Below are 20,912 nucleotides of genomic sequence, written 5' to 3'. Positions count from 1 at the left end.
TTTTTTTCCTGATTTCACATTCGTACATTCATTTTTTTTTTTACCTCATCTAGTTCATAACATTTTTTCTTACCTATTTAATACATTTCCTCGAGTATCCGCACTTCGACACACTTTTTTTAACTTTACGATCGCAGGGTGTTCTTCCAGTGTCTCCCCCCGGGGCAAAACTGTTCTTGATCCGCGGTGGAATAGCGCTTAATTGCCTCACATCGGTACTAATTAGTGTTTAGCGGCCATTAGCAGCAATAACTGCCCTCTCATTTGCCGGGGTGCGATTCTCTCATCCTAATTGCTCCTTTTTCTAATTGTCTCATGAGTTCTGGTGGTTCTTGCGCCTTGTCGACTCTATTTTAATCTTTTCCTTTCGCTAAGTCCCGTTTTATCTCTCTTTCCATCTTTTTTTTCTGTCTTTTCGCTTTTTCTCTTTCTGTAATGCCTCTCTTTCACCACTTTGTCATGTTCCAGGTACACAGACAGACAGACAGACAGACAGACGGACAAATAGATAGATAAATAGATAGATAGATTTTATTAACCGCAGCAACAACACATACATAACATTCATAACACAGTATTGACATTTTAGTTCATTATATTACTTCACCACTCCCTCGTCCTTTTCTGCCTCTTCTGGTGTTTATTGTAGTCTTTGGCCGTCACTAGTTCTCTCCGTCACGCTCTGCCCTCTGCCTCGTCTTCATTCAGGCACCGCACTCTGAAATCGCCTTTTGTACAGTCTTCCCGTTTCTTACATCTCTTCGTCTCCTCCTTCCGTCTACTTTCTGCTTAAAAAAAGGATGGATAGTTTCAGTTACCAATTTTGGCGACCCTACGAGGCTAACCGACAACACCACCCTACCTGACACTCCTCAGCCCACCCATCTATCCATCCGCCCACCTCTCCACACCAAATAACACCACACCACACCACTATCCCTTACCAACCTATCTACCCATCCACCACCGATGCACCCCACTCTGACTGCCCACCTCTCCACACCACACCACTCTTACACCCATACCACCGCCGTGTTGTCCTGCCTGCATCAACATACTGTCTCTACCCTGTGTCGACCCTGCTCTGTCCTGTTCTGTCCTGCCTCACCCCGTCCCAGCCTGCCATGCCCCAACCCGGCCTATAATTAGCGGGCCCTACAATATGTGAGGTCGTGGCAGCCCGTGAGACCCAGTCAGACCGTAGTAGTGCATATATAATGAGAGGACCATAGAAGGGTGGTGGTGGTGGTGGTAGGGTGGTGGTGGTGGTGGTCGTGGTGGTGGTTGTGGTGGGGACGGAAAGTAGAGGGTCATGGTGGAGGTGATGGTAGGGAGAATTAATTGGGGGTATCAGTGGTTCTCTTGCAATCCTTCTTCTCTTCCTCTTCATCCTCCTCCTCCTGTTCTTCTTCGTATTCCTTTTGTTTCTAAGTTTTTTTTTTCTGGTTCCTTCTGTCTTTTGTGTATGGTTCTAAGTTAACGTTTTGTTAGTTAAGTGTAGGAGTGTTTACTGTATTTTGGTGTATGGTGTTCGTGTATGTAAGGACTGCTTGGTCTTGTATATGGGCTGTTTTGGTTCCCCTTTTTTGGACTCGTTTCTCTGGTTAATCTCCCTTTTTTCGGGAGTATAAGATAGTGGACTTTTTTCTCCCTTTTGTTTTGTGTTTGTGCATGAAAGATATGAATGTTTAAAGTGTTGATTCTCTCTCTCTCTCTCTCTCTCTCTCTCTCTCTCTCTCTCTCTCTCTCTCTCTCTCTCTCTCTCTCTCTCTCTCTCTCTCTCTCTCTCTCTCTCTCTCTCTCTCTCTCTCTCTCTCTCTCTCTCTCTCTCTCTCTCTCTCTCTCTCTCTCTCTCTCTCTCTCTCTCTCTCTCTCTAAGGCAGTAAACATTTCCTCATTTGCTGACAGAGTGTATTGCAAGTACGACAGATGTGTTGCCTGTTGTGTGTCTCCGGCTCTCATTCTTATCTTCAAGTGTTGTTCTGATGTTTGACTATTAAGAAATCACGTTAATTATTCGTTTTCTTTATTGTAACACGTTGTACCAGTGATTATTCTCCTCACCTACATGCACATACACACGCACGTACGTCAGCACACACATACACAAACACACAAACACACACACACGTACACCCATTATTCCTCGCCATCTCATCTCACCCTGATTACACACAGTACTTGGTCACTGTCGCACGCCACACTGTTTACATCAATTGGAAGCGTTTTCTTTGGCTATTGCCGGTCCTTATGACAAGTGAGGCCCTCCTCTTCCGTGTACAACATGGCAGCACACACACGGGTATATAAGAACCGCCTGCTGTCTAATAAGCTTCTCAAACACTGCTTCTGCCCTCTCTTCATCCAGCGCACCACAGTGACATCATGTTCGTTTCCTAAAAGTATCCATAATTCTTGTTCTTCTGGATATTATTTATACCAATCAGTGTCTCTTCCTTGCCAGTTGCTTGCCTCACGCGCCACACTTGACAGGCGCGGGCTGCTAGACGGCTGGGGCTCAGAAGGGATCATATATGGAATTGCCAGCGTGTCTCCCCCCAGAAGTGTTGTGCAGCGAGGGACTTCGAGTACAAAATGTCAGGTTCGTTCGGGAAAAGAAATGTTGTGATTGGGCCGAGAGTTGTTATTATTATTATTATTTTTATTTATTTATTTTTTTATACCTCTCTTGATTTGAAGTGCGATAAGTGAAGAGCAGACAGCATTTCAGGTTCAGATATCAACCTCATTCGAAAATAAATAAATAAATGTTGCTGCTGTGATTCTTTTGAGCTGAGTCTCTCTCTTTTTTTGTTTTTTTTTAGTACTTTTTTCTTTGTTTTGAAGTAATGGTGTAAGTGAAGAGCAGACAACATGTATTTGTGAAACCCCGCAGCGTAAAAATATTAAATAGTTGAGTATTCCCCGGGCGTCCTTCAGGCCAGGGGACATTAGAGAAAATAAGCCTCACATACACCCGCATTAAGGAGCCTCTCTTGATGATATGTCGTGTACGGCTTGAACAAACATAATGCGGCGGAATTTAATATAATACACACACACTAACCCAAAGCCACCGGGGACCACAGCCATTTAGAGAGGACAGCCTGCACGCCCCTCCCCTCCCCCTCCCTCCCCTCCCCACCTCCTTCACCCCAAGCTACTTACACATTAGCCGCACGACTGACGACAAGGCTCCCACAGACACATAAGGCAGTCAATCAGAGATGACACCACTGCTCCGCTCTGGCTAGGGACGAGACATGCCTCATTCCCCTTCCTTACCTCCGCCTTTCAAGACCTCCCGATGTCTCCAAGATGTCTGCAGGATGTCTCCCAATACCTTCACACGATTTCCAAAAGGTGTTGTTGACTCACGAACGCGCCCCTTTGTACCTGCAACTTGACACTGACGCTGTACAAGGCTTACAGAGGGATTTACAAGCCTCCCAAATCTTCTGCGTGGTATCTGAGGCGGCGGGGAGGCGAGGACAGTGGCGAGTAGCGAGGGGCCTCCAGGGATCGCTGACAGACGGACTTGTAAACGGCGGGAGGTGAATGGGCAGGGATGATCGCCTCCATTACGACTCCCATGAGTAGTTTCCGCAATCAACAGCTTGTGGCATTAGTATTTGAGTCGTGGCGCGTCTAAAGTGGCGAGAAAAATTGGTCAAAGAGGAGAAAATGCAGGTAGAGGAGAAGCAGGAGCAGCGATGGCAGGAGGAACAGCAGGAGGAGGAGCAGGAGGAGGAGACGGTTACGTACATTAATAAGTAGGTGATTAAGTAAACAGTCGGGGAGCAACTGTAGAAGACACGTCCTCAAACATAAAGAAAACCGGGTAGAAAAAAGACAAATAGCGGAAAAATAAACAATGAACGAGAATTAGCGAGCTAAGAAAACATACGTCGAACAACGATAAGAGAGAGAGAGAGAGAGAGAGAGAGAGAGAGAGAGAGAGAGAGAGAGAGAGAGACTGCAGATTGAACATATGGCAACCACGGAGGACACGATTCACTGCGCTTTTCGTTTCTCACTCTCCTTGGCCTTCCCGTCCTTGTCTCGCCGGCAGGAGGGGCCAGGAAGCCGAGCCGAATAACACTAGGATTAAGAACAACTGAGACGAATAACACCCATGCAAACACTCCGTACTCGCTAACATTGCTGGTCGGTATTCAAAAACGCTTTGCTCTCTCACCACGACTATTTTCAAAGGCCACAGAGATGATCAGCCGGGTTCTCAAGAGTGCTTCTCCGGTTAATATTGTAGAAATCTTGTTAATTTGTTACTTGAGGCATAAAAACACCCTTGAAGATCCGGGTAACTAATTTCAAGAGTCTTTTGAATGTAGTGGAAGCGATGAACAGAAGTGTTTCAAAATATGGTCCATTGTTTTGTTTGACTTGGTGTTGCTGTGTTGCTGTGTTGCTGTGTTGTGATGGTCTACGCTTATGTTATAGCTTCTGTGTGGGGGAGCTTGTTTAAGTTATAATAATTGATGTTAGAGGGCCATTAAACCCTTTCTTTAGTGTTTTGGGCTTGTTAAGATCTGAACGACAGAGAGAGAGAGAGAGAGAGAGAGAGAGAGAGAGAGAGAGAGAGAGAGAGAGAGAGAGAGAGAACAAAGGAAAATCAGGTTATTGAAACGATAATTAGGCGGGAGAAACAGGGAGGAGGCGAGGACGGAGACTGAGAGATGATTAATACATAAGCAACTAAACATGAAACACGCGAAAGAACAAGGAGGGGAGGAGGAGAAATTATGCACCAAGTGTAGACAGAATAATGGAGATGAGGAAGAATAAAGAAAAAAAGGGAAAAAAAAGGAAAAATGAGGGACAACAAGCAGTGAGAGGAGGAAGAGGAGGAGGAAGAGGAAGAAAACGATAAAGACGACACGAAAGAGGAGGAGTAAAACGAGAGAGAAGCAAGGAGGCAACGAGTGTCCATGAAACGAGAACTGAGCGTGTCTTGCCATGTTCCCTCTTCAGCCAACACCGATTCCCTCATTATCATAACTGAACTGACCCGTGCTGGTACTGACGGAGAGCTGTGCTGGTACTGACGGAGAGCTGCCTCACTGCGGAGCCACCAGTCCATTCCCCCTAATGATGGTTCGTCTTGTTTTAGTGTATAGTAATCGACGTCCTCATGTTAGGAAAAGCGAAGACGCAAAACAGGGAAGGTGTTTCGAGTGACTTCAAGATGTGTTGTGGATGAAGAGGAACAAGGAAGGCTGCCCAGAGGTGGATTGCGTGGCTACTGTTCTCGAAGTGGAGTGTGTGGAGAACGTGGAAGGATTAAAGGTAAAAGAAGTGAGGGGCGAGGGAATTGGAAGGAAAAAGAGGTGTTGGAAGTGTAGAAATGAAGCAGAGGGGTGAAGAAAGAGGGAAAGGATTAATAAAAGTGAAAAAAAAAAAGTGAGGGATGAGAGTAATGGAAGAGGGAAAAGGTGGTAGAAGTGTAGGAATGAAATCGAGGGGTGAAGAAAGATGGAAGAACTAAAAAGAACGAGAGAAATGAGAGAGGAAAGAAGGGAAAGGAAAAGAGAGGTGGTAGCTGTGAAGAAATAAAGTCAAGGGATGAAGGAAAATAGAGAGACTTTGGGAGATGAAACAAATTAAAAATAGGACCAGAGAAAGAGTACGAATATAGAAAAAAAAAAGCGTATGAAAGGAGCCTCTTAACACCTCTTACTATCAATTAAACCACACAGTTCATCACAATCTCATATGCTCCAACAAACCAGACCTTTCAGTAAACACTTCTGACGTTCTTTTCCAGCATCCACACGTCAGAGCAACAACACACTCATCCCTGCCACCCACTGCCAATCCAGACAATGACAATCTGGAGAAAAACGAATAGAACACACACCACACCACTACCACACAACCACAGCAAGCACGAACATTAACACCAGCACCCGTACGAGCAAGAACCGGATTAAAATACCATCTGGATACAGCTAAATAACATCGCTTCAGTAACAAACGGCGCGAGGCATGAGAAGCAGCACCCAGCGTCGGCAGTAGTGAGGGTAACAGTCGAATTATCAACAGATTAACAAGATGGAGGGAGAGTTGTATCGTTCATGGCCAGAGTTTGAATCGGTGTTGTAACTTGTTTGGGAGATGAAGGATGAGGGAGGAGGGAGGTGCAAGGAGGAGGGTTTAAGTTTAAGTCCCTGAGCTTTGTGTGTGTGTGTGTGTGTGTGTGTGTGTGTGTGTGTGTGTGTGTGTGTGTGGAGGGCTGGACGCAGTGGATTATAACTATTTGTTTTTATTACTGGTTAGCTTTATTTTATGGGTTGTCATTAGTGGCGCGATCAAGACCCGTAATGACTTTCTCGATGTATTAATTTGTCTTAGTGTGTGTGTGTGTGTGTGTGTGTGTGTGTGTGTGTGTGTGTGTGTGTGTGTGTGTGTGTGTGTGTGTGGTTGGTTGGTTGGACGGGTAGGAATATAAATCTGTATCTAACTCGCCCACACACACACACACACACACACACACACACACACACACACACACACACACACACACACACACACACACACACACACACACACACACAAAATAAAAAAAAGAATAAAAATTTCAGACCCAACACCACTACCTAATCAAAATAATAAAAAAAATGAACCCAACAGAATCGCCAGTGAAGCGGAAAACCACATACCTACTGAACCTTTCCCTTGAGAGAGAGAGAGAGACAGGGAGAGACGAGAGAACACATAAGAGAGAAAACGACACTAAAAAAATGAAAAAGAAAACGGAATCATAGAAAACTGAACAGTCCATCAGGCTCCCTAAATACCGGCTAATGTAAAATGGCTCCTAATTCTCCCATACGTGGCCATTTAACTCCCACGGTGAAATTTCAGGACCTTCATGCTACCGAGGACCAGAGGGACGAGGCTGAGGTTGCTATTTTCCGAGATTGAGGTAAATTTATCCCCTCACGATCGAAGACAGACCACAAGTAGAAGAGGAGGAGGAGGAGGAGGAACTTCCGTAACCCTCCTCTCCCAGCCTTCCTTTGCCGCTTCATCTGCCGCCGCCCCTCCCGTTTCTCCCTCCGCCGTCGCCCTATGCAATTTAGCGGGCCATGCAGGCTGCCTCCATATTATCAGCTGACACGCAACGCTCTGCCGGACAAGGTGCATACATAAAGGGTAGCGTAAATAGACTCGGTAAAAAGGCTTGAGTTTCATTCCTGTTTGTGTGTGAGTGTGTGGTCTTCATGATTTTGGTCTGATTCTCTTTAATTTTCCTGCCTTTTTTATGGTTTTGCTACTTCTCTTAGTTATCCTGTTTTTTTATCGTCTTTTTCTTATTTTTTTCGTCTTGTTTGGTTCATTCCTCTTCCTTCTCTTTCTGAATCTTTTTAATTTCTTACTCTTCCTCCTTGACGTCTTATTCCTTCTCTTCCTCCTCTCCTTTCCCGCCACTTCTCTTCTCTTCCCCTCATCCTCTTCCATTCTTTCCTCTTCGTGTTCTTCATTTTCATCGCCTCCCTGTCTCTGATGATGAAGTAAATTGCAAGTGTTTTTAATTCCTAGTGTAAAGTAACCCTTAGTTTGGTGTCGGGTGATACGATAAGGTCAGAGTGATTGATTAGAGAGGTCAGGGAGTCATTCAGTAAAGGTCATAAGGTCATGCAAGTGTGTGGATGACCTGAGGTGGGACTGAGAAGGAGAAAAACATGTAAAGGTTGATTTTTTTTTTTTTGTGTTTGTTTTATGTATTGGATGTGTTTATGTTTACTCTCTCTCTCTCTCTCTCTCTCTCTCTCTCTCTCTCTCTCTCTCTCTCTCTCTCTCTCTCTCTCTCTCTCTCTCTCTCTCTCTCTCTCTCTCTCTCTCTCTCTCTCTCTCTCTCTCTCTCTCTCTCTCAGTCCTTTGCGTTTTACAGTCACCTTCTCGACAAACAACTCGATCGATCAAAGTGTTCACAGGTTTGACTGCATTTGTATTCATGGCCACACACACACACACACACACACACACACACACACACACACACACACACACACACACACACACACATACACACGTGCCAAATGAGACAAATTAACTCCATGCCCGAATAGGCAGATTTATAAACAGTGAAGGTCATGCAGAGAGAGAGAGAGAGAGAGAGAGAGAGAGAGAGAGAGAGAGCGCCAGACTACTCTAAGACCTCGTAAAAGTTTTCATGACTACCCTTGGATTGTCTGCTTTTCCTCTCTCTCTCTCTCTCTCTCTCTCTCTCTCTCTCTCTCTCTCTCTCTCTCTCTCTCTCTCTCTCTCTCTCTCTCTCTCTCTCTCTCTCTCTCTCTCTCTCTCTCTCTCTCTCTCTCTCTCTCCCTCTCTCTCCACGCCCGTGTTAAGACTAATGGTTATCACAAGTCGTAACTCTCAAGTGTTTTATCTCCCTTATGAGGAAACTCTGTTGGCTCCCTGCAGTGAGAGGGAGGCGTGACGAGGCGAAGGACGAGCTGTGGGAATGAGAGAGAGAGAGAGAGAGAGAGAGAGAGAGAGAGAGAGAGAGAGAGAGAGAGAGAGAGAGAGAGAGAGAGAGAGAGAGAGAGGGGGGGAGGGAGGGGTAGTAGACATCTAGCTAAAAAGATGACAGAATATTGTTAGATTTTTTTTATTATGCTTATTGGGTTTGTTGAGGTCTGGACGAGAGAGAGAGAGAGAGAGAGAGAGAGAGAGAGAGAGAGAGAGAGAGAGAGAGAGAGAGAGAGAGAGAGAGAGGAGGGATTAATCTGAAGGACATTAATCAGACAACAGAACAGTAAATACCACCACCACCACCACCACCACCACTACCCTCCCTAACTTCAAATGGTTAATCTGCTTCGTTTTTTTTTTTATCTTTTTTTTTCCTTTTTAAGCCTGAGATTAGGGCTTCACGTGTGTGTGTGTGTGTGTGTGTGTGTGTGTGTGTGTGTGTGTGTGTGTGTGTGTGTGTGTGTGTGTGTGTGTGTGTGTGATAGGTAGCTCAAACAGGTCTCCTTTTATCGTTATCCTGAAGGGTTCCTGTATTTTGCTTGGCGGCTTTCGAGTGACGAGAGGAGGAGAAGAAGGAGGAGGAGGAGGAGGAGTAAAAGAAAAAGAAGAAGAAAGAGGTGAGAAAAACAAGAAAGACTAATAAACGAAAAAATAATTCATTACACTTAACACTCAGATTTATAGGACTGAATATTGCCAAAAAAAACCACAACAATGATACCCACGTCCTCTCACCTGCCCTCTCCCTCTCTCCTCACCTGCCCTCTCCCACTCCCTCTCTCCCACCCGCTGTGTGCCTGCCTGTGGTGGAGTAATAATATTGTGGGTGGTTATTCTAGATTACTTAAGATTACTGAGATATGTGCTAATGTACTGCTGATGTTATCAAGGTTATTGTCAGCCTGCCTGTTGAGGGTGTCTGTGCCGCGTGCTAGGGGTAGTGGTGGTGGTGGTGGTGGTGGTGGTGGTGGTGGTGGTGGTGGTATTCTTCCAAGCACCTTCGCTGTCTACTTGTTACTTTTGTGTTTTTTATTGTTTTTTGCTGCGTCATGAAATACGATGCCCTGGGAGAGAGGTAAACAATCTCTCTCTCTCTCTCTCTCTCTCTCTCTCTCTCTCTCTCTCTCTCTCTCTCTCTCTCTCTCTCTCTCTCTCTCTCTCTCTCTCTCTCTCTCTCTCTCTCTCTCTCTCGCAGTATATACGTGTTCCTGTTTACTGCGTCAGGTTGAGGTTCACATTCCTTCCCTGCTGGTCTTTTATTCCTCAACCTGCTCCTTCACCTCGCCTCGCCTCGCCTCGCCTTGTCTCTCCTCGTCTCTCCTCGCCTCGCCTTGCCTTGCTTCTGTATTTGTTATCATTCTACTCAATCTGGCTCCTCACTCTTGCTTGCGGTCTCATTCTAAACACACACACACACACTCTCTCTCTCTCTCTCTCTCTCTCTCTCTCTCTCTCTCTCTCTCTCTCTCTCTCTCTCTCTCTCTCTCTCTCTCTCTCTCTCTCTCTCTCTCTCTCTCTCTCTCGGCACTTTGCTTCATTGCCTTCGTCAAGCTAGGACAGAAGGCTGCACAGAGGAGGGTCGTAAGGTCGCTGACGCCCTTTGTTCTGTGTGGAGTCGCTGGGCGTCTTGCGTGGCGCCGCGGGGAAGGCTCGCTGAAGAAATTAAATCAGCGTCAACACACAAGCAAGGGTGAGGCGAGTCAAGAAATAAAAGAGGAGGAGGAGGAGGAGGAGGAGGCGGCGGCAACAAGAATGATCCAGGCTGGCCGTCCATCACTGTGTATCTGATTAATTTTCCTCACTATCTTCCATGGCTACAATACTTTACTTCCCCAGCAAGAAGCAGCTCCCTGGCGCGGCGGCTCCCCGGTGCTACCTGGCTCACGACCATCCAGGTAATCAGTCGGTGCCCTCAGGAAGGCGGGAGGGGGCGCGGGTGCCTCCTCACACCACAAGCCTCTCTTTGAATCATACATTCACAAAAAGATACACATTCCCGGTAATTGGCCGCTGCACTTTGTAATTGAGCACAGCAGCACGAGGGGCAAAAACCAAGGCAAGGACAGCAGCCTCAACAGCAGCAGCGGCGGTGGCGGCGGCGGCGGCGGGTTCGGCAGGGGTGGGCAGCAGTAATTACTAAGGTCCCCTAAGCCAGCCGTGACCGGACGCTGCCTCTCCCAGTGATTAATACTTGGACAGATCGTGAGGTGCCCGGAGCGCCCCTGCCCGGCCAGGACCGGGCAGAGACCAGCCCAAGAGGACCAGCCCGAGAGTAGCGCCGCGGCGCCGCCAATTATACCAGGGTGGCCCGCTTTTTACAGGCGGCGGTTCGGGCGACTGTGTGCTTTGTGGGGCCGAGGGGGTCGCTGGCCCCTCCCGCACCGCTCCCGTGTACGGCCGCCCATGATAAGCTCCTCTTAGGGCGTAGTAGCTGCTTACCGTGCAATTACAAGTCTGGGATCCTCATGCTGTGGTGATTCTATATCATTTGTCGGGGCAGGTAACAAGCCAGCGGCACCGCTCACCCACCTGGCCTTTGGCAAATAAATAAAAAGTTGAACTTGAGTAGTACTCGGAGAGCAGAGATATTACCTGTCTAGCGAACAAGCATCGTACTTGATTCTAATGGCTGCCTCTTTGAACACTTAATGCATGCACTTTATATTCTTATCGGTTTTATTATTTTCACGTCGTGTGTCTGATTGGGCCTCACACCCCTCGCCGCTTCCTCCGTCACCCTCTTGCATCAACCTGGCAGCTTTGACTCATTCCCTCCCGCAACACCATCCAACTCCCAACACTCAGTCCTCTCCCTCACACACATTCCCACGCCACGCCCGCACCGCACTGTAGCTGTCTTGTGTTGTGTGGAGATCCTTTCATTCTTTACGCATATTTCTTCCATTCTCTTGTTACTCGAATTAAAACTTGCTTCTCTGCGAATATGATTTACTTGCGAGGAGAGATGCTACAACATCGCAAATGACAACTCTTTCACATCCCATTACTGCATCACGTCCACCATTCAGACATTATCACCACTCACTTCCTTCATTCCTCCACGCACCTCCTCTCACACCCAGTTACCACTCACACGCCTCACTCACTCTCGCGCTATTCATACGTCCTGAACTCTGCCACTTAAACAAATCCCTCACACACCTCCGCTCATGCACACTTATCACTCAAACGCCTCATTTCACACACTCACTGTTCATACATCGCACGCTCACCCCACTCACACATACAAACACTCCTGCTTATACACACACACAAAGATTTAAAAAAGTGATAGGAAGAAACTGGTTTTCAAATAGAATGGTAGATGAATGGAATAGACTCAGTAATCAACTTGTTAGGGCTGAGTCAATAAGGAAGTTTAAAGGAAGAATAGACAGATTTATGGATGGGGATAATAGGTGGAAATGGGTGAATATGGTTTATACCGGAACTGCCACGTGTAGGCCTGATGGGTTCTTGCAGCTTCCCTCGTTAGATTAGAGAAATTTATGGGTGGATATGATAGGTGGAAATAGCAGGTGTGAATGTTGTATACAGTGACTAGCACGTGTATGCCTGATTGCTTCTTGCAGCTTCCCTTATTTTCTAATGATCTTATGCATAAACTGACTTTCCACACACTACCTATACAATAACCCAACCTCTTCACCTGGCCTCACCTTACACTACCTGCCCATGAACACACACAGACAGAGATACCTCCTCACCTGGCCTCACCTTACACTACCTGACCATGAACACACACACCAACACACACACACACGGATAGACAAAAAGACAAGACCTCGCACGAGAGTAGAATCACAGCCAGCATCCCTCGCTAGGCACGCATCCCACTCATCCTTCACACCACTCACTCACACAGGAGCCCCTCATTTCCCAGCCACACGAGGGGTTGCGAGGGGAGTATCGGGAGTATCGGGTGGTCAGAACTAACCATATCAAGTTACCTGAGACGGACGAATGAGCATCTTTCTGCCGCGGGACTCATCTGACGGGGCTCGGGTCGTGAGTGGAGAACCAGCCTTAATCATTGGCTGTGGGTCGAAGAGGGGAGGGAGGGACGGGAGCGAGGGGCCGAGGAGTGGCGGGATGGATGGGAGGTTAGGTTAGTAATCACCCACAAGCACCGGCCACGTTGATCACTCAATTTGGGCCAGCGGCAGGGGGGTGAGAGAGAGAGAGAGAGAGAGAGAAAGAGAGAGAGAGAGAGAGAGAGAGAGAGAGAGAGAGAGAGAGAGAGAAGAGAGAGAGAGAGAGAGAGAGAGAGAGAGAGAGCATCCTGTAGATAGATGGACAGGCAGATAAGCATGTTTGCAATCTTCACTAGATGATTTTTAGAACTTTATCACATCTTGTTTCGGTTTCTACGTATGAGAGAGAGAGAGAGAGAGAGAGAGAGAGAGAGAGAGAGAGAGAGAGGGAGAGGAGAGGAGGAGAGAGGAGAGAGAGAGAGAGAGAGAGAGAGAGAGAGAGCACGTTTTGTTAGCATGCATGTATGTGTGTTGTGTATTATCTCAGTGTTGTGTGCTTACAATACTGGAGGGAAGCCAAGTCCTATAAATATGCTGAAGGAAACAGGCTTGTGTGTGTGTGTGTGTGTGTGTGTGTGTGTGTGTGTGTGTGTGTGTGCGTGTGCAGTATGTAGGTACGTTCACATATATCCACATTTGCATCAGAATCCTCTTAAATTGATTACGAAGCGGCCGCGGTTCAGTTTCAGCTAAGACAAATTTACCATAAACTTCACCAGGAGGTAAACAAACAAATATCCCTTTTTATTCTTCTCTTTTGCAATCTTTTTTGTTTTTTTCTTTTTTTTCCCCGACCTTTACTCGTGCTCGCTAAGTGGTTCTGCAAGGAAAACAAATTCTGAAGCGCCGCCAGCCACAGACAACTTACCAATAACACCTGAAGGGCACAGAGGGAAAGCTACCTTGATCCTTCTCCTATTAAACCCTGATTGGGAACACGTGTGCGCCGGTCAGCCACCCGCCAAGCACAAGTATCGAACCTTGGAACCGAGCAGAGGGGTGGCGCGGGTATCAGTCACTGTGTCGACGCTTAGCTAAATTGCATTACCTTCATTGGCTCCCCGCTACATGGTCTCTATGAATACGTGCGGTTTTATTATTCAATCGTAAATTTTTGCTCGTCTCCCTCGCCCTCTCCTTATTCGGTTCAGCTGTGCAGTAAGTTATCTAGCGTATAAAAAACTTGTATTTTCAGGGAAGATTTATTAGAGTGACATGAATAAAAAGTAATGCAGGGAAGTAATGTTAAAATATACCGCTGAGTCTGCCTGTCTGTCTTTTTGTCTGTATGTTTGTATGTATGTATGTATGTATGTCTTTTGTGTTTGTGTTTATCCGTTTCGCCTTTTCTGTTTTCGCTTGTTTGTCTGTCTGTCTGTCTGTCTGTCTGTCATGATTTATTGATATGTTTGTTCTTTTCTTCGTTTTTATTTGTTGCTTGTCAGTCTGTCTGTGTCTGTCTTTTCTATTTGGATGTTTTCAATCCTTATTAGTGATTTTATTTAAGTCTATTTATCTACCTGTCTGCGTGTTTGTATTTCTGTCTGTCCGTTTGTCTGCCTCTCTGTCTGTCTGTCTGGAAGTCTAGATGTCATTAACTTGTGGGTCCTTCTATCTTTCTTGCTGTCTCTACCCGTATGTCTCTCCGTCCATTTGTCCTCGTGCCTGTCTACCCATTATCACTACCAGTTTGTCTGTATCTCTGCTATTGTGTGTCGAGCGGCGCCGCGACAATAAGGAGTTGTTTTGTAGCGGCGCGCTGAGCAATAATGAGCGAGATAAGTGTACTCTTCTCTCCCAGCAAAGGTGAGAGAAAAGCAGTCTCCTGGAACGGTCACGTCGCCTTGCTCCACACGCGTCACGAACAGAAGGGGAAAAAAAAGGTGGAGGCAAAAATGTATAATAATGATGTTTGCAAGAGTAAATGGTTTGCTATTAATTCTCAGTCGATTTGAACGCATATACACACAACACACACACACACACACACACAACACAACACACACACACACACACACACACACAACACACACACACACACACACACACACACACACACACACACATGGTTTATACATACATACAATACTAAGTTGGATATAAGAGAGAGAGAGAGAGAGAGAGAGAGAGATGAGAGAGAGAGAGAGAGAGAGAGAGAGAGAGAGAGAGAGAGATCTGAGAGAGAGAGATCTGAGAGAGAGGCTGTTTTATTATCACTGTTGTTATTGTTGTTATTATGATTGTTATTGTTGTTGTTGTTGTTGTTATTGTTTTTGTTATTTTTGTTTTGTTCTTGTTCTTGTTTTTCTTCTTGTTCTTTTCTTCCTATTGTTATTATTATTGTTGTTGTTGTTGTTGTTGTTGTTGTTGTTGTTGTTGTTGTTGTTGTTCTTACAATAATCATCCTCATTATTTTTCATTATCACTGTCATCCTCATCCTCAGCATTATTATTATTATTATTATTATTAGTAGTAGTAGTAGTAGTAGTAGTAGCAGTAGTAGTAGTAGAAGTAGCAATAGTATCATTATTACCATCATCATTATCATCCTCAATCATCGTCACCAGTACTATCCTCACCTTCATCATTATTATTATCACCACCACCATCATCGCTGCTTTCATGGCGGGATCAAGGAAGACACTGAGAAATGTGCTCGTGCTGGTGGCTCGCCATATGCCTGCCTGGTTGCTTACTGCAGGTATGTGGGCAGTAAATATTATTAGCTGGGTTTTCCTCGGTCTGAACAGCAGTGTGGCGTGAGGCTGAGCGGTGGACTGTTGTTATTGCTATTGTTGTTCGTGGTGGTGGTGGTAGTGGTAGTGGTGGTGGTGATGGTGGTGATTTTGTTGTTGTTTTTGTTGTTATTTTTGCTCTTCTTCCCGTGATTATCGTTTGTAGTTACCATTGTTGTTGTTATTGATGTTATTTCTGTATATTTTATTGGTTTTATTATTATTATTATTATTATTATTATTATTATTATTATTATTATTATTATTATTATTATTATTATTATTATTATTATCATCATTAGTATTGTCTATTATTATCAACATTATTTATTGGTTTTCTTGCGCTATGCTCAGTCAGAAGTTTAACCTTTTATTGCTGTGGTCTCTCATTATTAATATTTATGTCGTTGTAAGAGAGAGAGAGAGTGAGTGAGTGAGAGACAGACAGAGAGAGAGAGAGAGAGAGAGAGAGAGAGAGAAGAGATGAGGAGAGAGAGAGAGAGAGAGAGAGAGAGAGAGAGAGCAAGTTATTTTTCTCTTTTCTACTCTCAAAAAAAAAGTAAATAAAAATAAAAATAAAACTGTGTATCAAAAAAAGTTCTCAGAAATTTTTCCATTGATTATGTGAAAAAAAACTTTGCTAAACACTGAAAAAAAATATATATATATGAATAAAAAATGAAAATAGAAGAATCAATGAACGCGAGATTGTTTCTTTTCTTCGCACCACCAGATGCATCACCTTATTAAACCAAAAGGCCCGGAATTCTACAGAAACTTCCGGAAGGATGACCACAGGAAGACCTTCATTTTAGACTCGAACACCACGGGAGGTCTCTATTTACCTTCCATCTCCTCCTCCTCCTCCTCCTCCTCCTCCTCCTCCTCCTCCTGTTCATCGTCGTCGTTTTCGTCCGCTTCCTCTAATATCAGCCTTTCCCCACACGTCTCTCTCCCAACCTGCATTTTACCTTCGTCCTCGTAATTCTTCACTTTTATCTTCTTCACCCTCTTTCTCGTCCTCGTCCTCGTCTCTGCATTAGAAATTTCCACCCACTTATCTATTTTCCCTCTATCCTTCCTCAGAGTGACTAGTATCGTCTTTCCGTTTTGCCCAGTCCTCGTCCTCTTGTTCCTCTCATCCTCGTTTTCGTTCTTGTTCTCGTCTCTGTCCTCTTCTTTGGCCTCGATTCAAAACGTTATCTTTTCTACACGTCTAGCTTCATCTTCGAGTAAGGGGCATCGTCCTTACACATAAACCTTGACCTCTTCTTCCAGTTCGTCCTCGTCTGCTACTCTCTCATCGACCTCTTCCTGTTCTTTTCTCCTCCTGTAGCATCAGAATTCTCCCTCCCTATCTCTCTTTATCTCGTTGTGACTGGCATCGTCCTTTTATCGTCCTTTCACTTCACCTTCCTCCTCATCTTCGTTCTCCTTCGTCCTACAGTATCAACTTCCCTATGGTGGTCTATCTCTGTGCGGCGCGGAGTGACTGGCATGGTCCCTCCCCCGTAATTAGAGGGCCTATAAATACACGGAAGGTCTTCATAGTACCCCAAGAGGAGGAATGGAAAGGGAGAGAGAGAGAGAGAGAGGAGAGGAGAAAAAATATATACGAGGAGCATCGACAGACTTAGACACTGTGTAATTAATTTTTGAGTGGTCGCTAACAGGAGGCTTATTACTCTTGCTATTTGCATAATGTGATTTAAGTATGCTAAAGAAGAGACCGCCGCGTCGTTGAGAGAGAGAGAGAAGAGAGAGAGAGAGAGAGAGAGAGAGAGAGAGAGAGAGAGAGAGGAGAGAGGTTTAAAACGTTAGTGGCTACCTCCTTATATGTAAACACAGTCTCTCTCTCTCTCTCTCTCTCTCTCTCTCTCTCTCTCTCTCTCTCTCTCTCTCTCTCTCTCTCTCTCTCTTCTCATCTCTCCTCTCTCTCCTCTCTCTCCCGGGCGCTTCGTGAGACCTGGGAGTGTTTACATAAATCGGTTCTCTTTACGGCCGTGGCTCCGGTGTTGGTGTGTAATCTCGTCCCGCTTCCTCGTTAAGGTGTTGTGGATATTGGCAGGGCTGGAGGAGGGCAGTGTTGTGATTTGCACGACCTCTACTACTCTCCCTCTCTCCCTCTCCAGTGCCTCTATACTCGCCGCCGCCAGTCTCCCTCCTTCAGTCTCTCTCTCTCTCTCTACTCTTCTCCTCTCTCCTCTCTTCTCCTCCTCCTCCTCCTCTCCCTTCCTCCCTGCATAGTGACCACCATGATCATAATTATAACAAAATGAAATACCACATAAGTTAAATCCTAATATAGGGACGTTAGTGACGGGTTGTGGCTGGGTCAAGCGGTTTGCCTCCTTCCCTCTCCCTTTCCTCCTCCTCCTCCTCCTCCTCCTTGTTCTTTCCTCTCAGCCTCCCTCATCAGACCAGGATTCGCCACCCACCACTGGTCCCAATTATAGTAGCCAGAGGTAAATTTCACATTATTTAATTGTTCCCTGATGGAGGAGGCCTTGTGCGTGTGGTGTGTGTGTGTGTGTGTGTGTGTGTCAGTGCTGTGTGTGTTTCTCAGTATTTTATCCAGTCTTTTTTTCTTTCGACAGTTTTGCTTAAAGTTGTGTTCATTCTTTTAATTTATCATGGTATTCATATTTACAATTTTTTTTTTCCCTTATTTTTCTGTTTGTTTCCTTGGATATGTTCACTGTCCGAATATTCAGAAAATAACATATCCTTTTCAACTTTTTTTATGTTAATTTCATTTTTATATTCTGTAATGACCACACTTTTCTTACTTTCCTCTCTTCCCCCTTTTTTTAGATTATAATAATCTTCCTCTTAGTACGTTGTTTGAATTTCCTCTCACCGATCTTACAGTTCTCTTATCAGTCTTTTATTTTCCCGTAATATTAACACATGTGCTTAGGTATGCTTCGTCAGTAAGTAAATAAGTTTATTGACCAGTATGTTCAAGTACAGTACACAGATATTCAACATAAGATTTTTAAAACAAGTTAGAACATCAATTGAAACCACGTGTAGGGCCGTGGGCTTCTTGCAGACTCCCTTATTTTCTTATGTTCTTGCGTTCATTTCTTTCACCATCATCTCATCCGCATTGCCGTCATCCAGCATCCCCCAGGTCATCATTCTTCTTTACCTCCTTTCTACTTTCTTACTTTTCCTTTACTTTCTTGGGTCACTTTTCGTCAAGTCACTCCTATCAAGTCATTTTCTCCTCACATTCTGGTCTCTCTTCCTCTTATTCTCCTCTATGATTGTATCGTTTTTCTCTTACTTTTGCCTCTTTTCCTCTTATTTTCCTTAACTGGTAACCTCATCCACCTTTATCTCTTCCTTATATTTTCCTTAGCAGATTATTTCATCCTCCTTTTTCTTATGCTCCCTGTTTCTCTTATTCTCTGGTCATTTCATCCCTTTCTTTCTCTGGCCTCTCTTTCTCTTATTTTCTCCAGTTAATTATCTTTCCCTCCTCTCACTCTTGTTTCTTTCCCGCAAAGGTCGTCTACTTCACTTCCTCAGGTCATTTCTCTCAGCAGGTCAGCCTCCAGTCAGCTCCTCCCAGTTATCTTCACCCGCATTACTCTCTCTGTGACAAGCTTCTCCTAAATCTTCTTCCTATAAGTAAACCTAACCGTTACTTACCTTTCCCATCAACACCTGACGAACGCACGTACCTCACCTGCACTAACTAGAGCTTTCCTACCTGTATTTTCTTCACCTGTAACCCTACCCTCTATAAAAGTAAGATAAACCCTTCTATCTCCCATATTCTCTAAGACCCATATTCTCTCTCTCTCGCACTGTCTTCTTACGCCTGCCCATTCCTTTCCTCGCCCTCTCCCTCGCTTTTTCCTCTCCCTCTCTTGCATCGTGCACTCACTCTCTACCTTCTGTTGACTCGCAGCTGTTATTACTGGGTAGTTTTGAGTGAGTTTACGTGCATCGTATTTTGTTGTTGATAGTGGACTGTGTGTGTGCGTGTGCGTGTGTGTGTGTGTGTGTGTGGGATGGGTGGGTAGTTAGTGATGGAGGAGTTAGGATGCATTTTACTCGGGGGGGAAAGGGGGTAGGGGGAAAAGTTGGGGTGTTACTAGTGGCAGGTAGTACTGAAAGGGGTAAAGGTGAAGGGGCCTGAAGACTTTAAGGTAAGAGAGAGGCGTGATTAAAGTATTATCGTCTGATGTGTTACTAAGCTCACCTAAATTATTTCTCTGTAGGAAGGTGAGTGGCTGCAGGAGGAGGGACGGCTGTGTGAGGCGTGTAGGGGGATGGGGAGGCTGTGGCTGTGTGGGTGTTTGGGCTAAGTGTGCTGGGTGTGGGTGGCTGTGTGAGTGGATGTTTGAGTAGCTGTACTGGCAGATCGCGTTGGAGATTAAGGAGGGTGAGAAAGACTGAGTGTGGATTGTGTGAAGGTGAGAAAGTTACGAGGGCCAGGTGGATTATTGGGGTGAGAGAAGTGGAGTGTAGATGGGAAGGTGGATAAAGTGTTATTTTCTGTGCCTCTTTTCTCTCTACGAATTTATGAGCAGAACGCACAGTCAGGATTATAGATAAATGAATATTACTGGTTATTTTCATGTATGCAGTCATTATTGTTATTACTCACAACAAAGTGAAAAAAAAAAAAAAATAAGAGTAACATTAACAGCACCAGCAGTGAAAATATTAATAGACAGCAACGGGATAAAATCAAAATGAACTCTAACCATGAAGAAAAAAAAAAAAAAGCAGCAGAAAAAAAATGAAAACACCAAATTCACACGTAATTTTTCCGTCTCTGGTTTACGTCACAATTTTTTTTCCACACACCTGCATAGCTAAGTTTTTGTCACCCAGGTAGACAGTCCCGGTGCGCGCTCCTCCCGAAGGCTGAGCGGTGGAACAAGCCACGCCTTTTGCAGGTGGAAGCTCCTGCGGGTGGAAGCTGCCATCAGGAACCCGGGAGGAGAAATAATGCTTTGGTGTAGAGGGAGGAGAGCGGGAGGGGGTAAGGGGTGGGGGGTCGGTCAGTAGCATAACGATAACATCAAGGACACGGGGCGGCTGAGGACACTTTGGGCTCAGCAGCTGCCGAGTGTCCCTCATTCTCCTCCTTCAGGTAGTCAGGTTTGCGGGGATAATGTCTATACTTGGGCGGGGAGTGATGGCGGCTCCGTGGGTTTTGGTGCGGGAGGTTGTGTGTTATAGGCGGCAGGGGTTGGTAATGTGTGAAGAGCGGCGGGGCGGGTGTGTAGATGGGGCGGGTCTTGGTGTTGATGGCTCTGCTGTGTCGCGGGCCGTGTTATGGTGACGGTGGTGATGATGGTGGTGATGACAGTCGTGATGATGGTGGTTACGGTGATGGCGGCGCGGGCAATCAGATGAGTGTCATGTATCGGGAAGGGAGAGAGAGAATTCTTTTTGACATCCATTATTTTCTGTGGCGCCTTTCATGTAAATTGGACTTTTGGGTTCACTTGTTTTTGTTTACCCGAAGTGTCGACCTTATCAGCGTGTCTGCAAGTGAATGCTGCCGGGCGTTATATTGAAGCAAGACAAAGATACTATGCCATTATCATCCTCCTCTGTAAACCTTTATTTCATCCTCTTCCTCACTGTACTCCC

At 45.4% G+C, this 20,912-nt stretch overlaps 1 long non-coding RNA gene across 1 annotated transcript in view; it reads left to right on the top strand.

The window, feature by feature from the left end:
• The first annotated feature begins 2,467 nt into the window (after positions 1-2,467).
• Positions 2,468-20,912, top strand: part of LOC135106178 (uncharacterized) — a 95,643-nt gene continuing 77,198 nt past the window's right edge. The window contains exon 1 of the long non-coding RNA XR_010271155.1: positions 2,468-2,602. This is a non-coding gene — a long non-coding RNA (uncharacterized LOC135106178). The remainder of the gene's footprint in view (positions 2,603-20,912) is intronic.

This window comes from Scylla paramamosain, chromosome 13, assembly GCF_035594125.1.
Source record: "Scylla paramamosain isolate STU-SP2022 chromosome 13, ASM3559412v1, whole genome shotgun sequence".
In the NCBI taxonomy this organism is placed as follows: domain Eukaryota; kingdom Metazoa; phylum Arthropoda; class Malacostraca; order Decapoda; family Portunidae; genus Scylla; species Scylla paramamosain.
The sequence above is the reverse complement of the archived record's forward strand: the minus strand, read 5'-3'. Positions and strand labels throughout refer to the sequence as shown.